This window comes from Halyomorpha halys, unplaced genomic scaffold (genome assembly GCF_000696795.3).
Source record: "Halyomorpha halys isolate HHAL.00 unplaced genomic scaffold, Hhal_1.1 Scaffold50.1, whole genome shotgun sequence".
NCBI lineage: Eukaryota > Metazoa > Arthropoda > Insecta > Hemiptera > Pentatomidae > Halyomorpha > Halyomorpha halys.
This window is the reverse complement of record NW_027106849.1, coordinates 688,744-693,722: the sequence shown is the minus strand read 5'-3', so window position 1 is coordinate 693,722 and position 4,979 is coordinate 688,744.

Sequence of the window (4,979 nt, the reverse complement as noted above, 5' to 3'; positions counted from 1 at the left end):
TTAATAAATTGCTCCTAAATATTTGTGATGTCTTCCAACAATGAGAACTTATTTCCATGAATCAATTTACGTAATCTTTGCCAAATTAAAGTGAGCAGAATAATTACAATATGGACGAGGTCATCTTTGAACTGTGTGGCGCTAGGAAGGTGGAAATTGCCTAGCAACAAATGACTTCATTATTCCAGATATCTTTGTGATCATTGCATTAAAGTTTTTCATATATCTCTTCTCATTTGCACTTTTTTGTTAGTAAATAGCAAAAATAAAATTATCAATAAAATATATGTTAGTTATGTAATGGAAAGAAATAAGTCAATAAAATAATATAAATAAATGATTAGAAAAAAAAAGAGAGAGAACTAGTAAATGTTTTCAGCAAAAACTCCACTTATCAAGGGTGCTATATGCAACTGTTTTTGGAAAACGAGGTAGAGAAGGTTTCCAAATAAGTTGATGTCTACGCTGTTTCATTTTATGCAACAGCAATCCACATTTTGTCTTCTTTATAAAAGTGACAGTTGCTCTGAGCATTCCGGTCTGGGCGGGTTGAGTTTTATTTCGTGGCGTTCCTATGGAAAAAAACTCGACCTTCCCAATCTGTTCAGAATCTATTGATTATGTGTAAGATAACCTCTCCTCCCCTCCCCTCATAAATTACCACGTAGGAGGTAAAAAAAATTCATCATATTATTATAACATATAATACTAGTCGTACGTTTTAACTTCAACCTGATAATAGAATTTACATTGTTAATAGCTATAAAACATAATTATCCATTTGATTTGATGTTTTTTTAATTGAATTCCGCGAAATTCCTAATGCGTTTTCCATGTATTCACATCCAATTTATAATTTGGATTGCTTTTTCATTTCTGATAATATTGCTTATGTCTAGTGGGTAGAAAAAAAATTAACTTACAGAATGAAGATACGACAAAAAATTAAATTTTGCTTAAAGTTGTGTAAAATTGTCATTTTCTAAGGTTTTTTATGCCCAAACCCTTGAATTATAATGTGATATAATAATAATGAGAATACATATATATTACATTATATAAACTCATCCAAAATAAATACGATTATATGTAAAGGATGTTCTTTTTTTATTATTATTTCTAAATGTTTTCATTTTTCATATAATTTTTTTTTTAACTAATCTCCATTTTTAAAGCCTAGATCTCTATTATAGTTACCATTTCTACTTTCGATTAATTCATTATTACCAGTTTATTATTTATTAATGATTTAAATGTAATTTTATTTATTTGCACAGTCCACTCTATTAACTTGCAGAACCAGTCTTTTAAATATAAATTTTCTGTATACTCTGGTTTAACCCTAGAGAGTATTAATTGCACGGTAACCGTCGTGAGGCACATGACAAGACTAACATAAGCGTTTCACTTTTCGCTAGTTCAAAGCTCATTTTAAGTCAAAATTGACTTGCAGGTTTTTTGCAACAAATTACACTAAGTTTCTAAGTTGATAATTAATTTTTATATAGTTCTAAAACGGCTGGAAGCTTATAAATACTCCGGTGTTGGGGATATTTGGGGATTTCTCAAGTCAGTTTTCGTCCCTGCGGTTACAATATGTCTTATCATACTGCTATTTCTTTTCAGAGTTTCTTTACTGTTGTGGAAGTCATGTAGATGATGGCAACAGGCTTCCAAACTTTTTTTGTTACGGCACTCTTCTTGGGATAAAAAAAAACAAAAAAAATATGGCAATCTTGTCAAATTAATTGTTTTTTAAATATTTTCCGGAGTGGCATTTAGTGCCTCGACTTCCAGTTAACCACTGCAATACCGAACTAAACCTTTAAAGTTTGGCCCACTGTTATAGATCAGTAGTTTGAAGCGGAGAAGTTGAAAGGTAATTAAGCCTATAAGAGAGGGTTCTAATCAACCTGATTTTCCTGTTGCTGTTGCGAAATAGTGTCAAGGGCGACACCTTAGCATGCACTATTTAGGCTAAATTGTTGGATTTGTTGAAAAAATAGCTTGAGATATCATTCGAAAATTGCCTACGATATTTATTAACGAACAAACAAATTAATTTTATTTAATATGTAATTTTTTTACATTTTTGAGGCTGGTTTTTATTGTTCAAATGAAATAATTTGTATCCAATTTAAGTTTCGAAACATTCCTTATTATTTCTTTAAATTTACATCGCTTCGGCCAGATCGATCATCCTCAAGAACAATCTATTAAATAACAGCTTTTGTTATACGTTCATTTTTAACAAACAACGTTGTTAGTAATAAATTAGTATGCATTAAATATAAATTTACACCTCATATCCAATAATTTGAAACCTTTTTTGCAGGATATTCGACCTCGGTCATTAATTTCAGTCAAAATCGCCGTATGATGCAATATAAAAATAAGAAATCATATTAATTTATTAATAAGCTTACCTTATCTTATGTTAAATTACCCATTCTGTCACTTTTCATTCCTGCACGGGCTAGTGGATGCGCTCCACTGGTGGGGATTAACGATACTCCGGTCTCCTGAGTTTGGTACACAGCGCACTTACACATAATAGAACAGTGCACTATTCACATACACTGATACTAAGGACAGATACAGTACACCAGGTTCACCTCTCCTGGGAAGACTCAATGTTGGGAGTACAGCCGGCAGCCTGTTGTCCCTATGCAAGGGGCCTCCATCACTGGTCCAATCACACGTATGGAGTAATGATTCATATGAACTTACAGCCTAACGGTTACGGACAAGGCAGAGACAATGAGCTATGATTTGCCACTTGGAATATAAGATCGCTTACAGGAAAGGAAAAGGAGCAATTGGAAGAAGTTAAAACACACAAAGTTGGCATAATAGGGCAATGTGAAGTGAACAAAAGACAGACTGGAAATCAAACATTACTTGATGGGTATAATATAGTGTACTCTGGTGTTGGTGTGAGAGACAGAGCAAAGGAAGGAGTAGCGTTTGTGATGGGGGACGAAATGTATTAGAGGGTAGAATCCTGGTAACCAGTTTCATCAAGGATCATTGCTATAGATTTAGAGTTGTTACTCTGTAAAACTACTGCTATACAGGTTTACGCCCCGGTAGAAGACGCAGCAGCCTTCGGCAAGGGTCAGTTCTATGAACGGACAGTAGACAATGCTAGGGACAAAGGCAGAATGATAAAGATAAGCGGGGATCTTAACGCTAGGACTGAAAACGATAATGTGAATGCGCATGGATGATGGGTCCGTGGGGAGGAGAAAGTGAGTTCAATAGTAACGGCCTAAGACTCCATAGAATTCTCCATAAAAATAATATGCTCATAGGCAACTCTTGGTTTAATCATAATATGATGCACAAGATCACCTTTTGAAAGTAGAGGAGATCGAAGCATAAGGAAAAACATCACCGATTATTTTATAATCGACCGGGACCTTAGAAGGCTCTTCACTGATATAAGGGTCATAAGGGAGTCAGAACTAAGCACAGACCACAAACTACTTATAGCGGATACAAAAATAATCAGACCAAGAAAGAGATTCGGATTGATGTTAGCATGCTGAAAATAGAAAATAAACAAGAAGAATACCGGTCACTGTTTGAAAGTCACCTCCAAGAAGTAAATGGGGAGAACGCTGGATAATCTTTGGAATGTAATTAAGAACTGTATTCTGAGTAAAGCCTGTGAAGTATGCGGAGAACAAAAAATAAGACCCCATACAAAGAAAACAAAATGATGGAACGTTGATGTCAAAAGATGGGTCAAGCTCAAGAAGGAGTCTTGGAAAAAGTATAACAGAACTAAATTACGTATTCATCGGGATGAAATGTCAGTAACCAAAATGGAACAAAAGGAATAATTAAACTAGCTAAGACGAGGACTAGGGAGAAGTTTGGTCAAGAGCTTAAACAAAATTATAGAGAAAATATTAGAAAGTTCTGGCATATTATAAAAAGCCATGAAGGGTAAGAGGTGAAAACCGGTCAGGAACGTTAATGACATGCATGGGAAGTTGGTAAACAAAGAAAAGGAAGTGCTGAAGGTCTGGAGGTAATTTAGAATGGAAGAACGTCTTCACCATAGCTACAGAGACTGCAGAAGGAGAGGTAGAGTACAGGACACCAATCCTAAAGATATGGACGATGCGATCGGAGAAGACGAGTTGGCAGTCAACAAAATCCAGTTAGGAAAAGCTCCAGGACCAGATGTCATAGATGCCTTCAAATGCTGTTCCAGAACATTTAGGACCTTAACTTGTTGCCACGAGAATGGAAAAATAAAATCATAATCCCAATTCACAAGAAAGGCAATCGAAGGTAACTAACTATACGGCCAATATCCCTATCCTCAGTAGTGTAGAAGATATACACTAGGATATTAGAGTAGCGACTGCGGGGTATTGTGGATCAAGACATTGAAGAAGAGCAAGCGGCTTTCAGATATAGAACACAGACCCAGGACCACTATTTTTCCTTGAGAATGATAGTAGTGTACGCGTGGGACCGGGGAAAGGCAGTCTATTTGGCATTCCTGGATCTGAGGGCGGCATTTGACTCAGTACAGAGGCAGGAGATATAGGACACACTAATAACAAGAAGGGTGCCAGCAATTTCGGCAAGTGCAATAAAATCAGTTTACCAAGAACCAAAGCGCATTGCAAGGGGTTGAGTCTGGTCTTAAGCGATTTCTCCAGCCTGATATCCACTTTACAGAAGGCCCACGACAAGGCGTATTCATTATAAGTTAGGAACGGCCGTGCCAGAGGATGAGCTCTGGACACTGACGCAAGTAGAGGAGGTCTAGGTGAGAGAGTCCGAGGTAGAGTAACAGTTCTAGTTGCCGAGATGAAGCGGACGGACTACAACTGTCAAGATAGGAGCCAGCTTACAAGTTGCCGAGATGAAGCGGACGGACCAGTAAGCTGATAAGGCTAGGTGCAGCTCTAGTTGCCGAGATGAAGCGGACGGACTAGAGCCAGGGAGAAACGGGA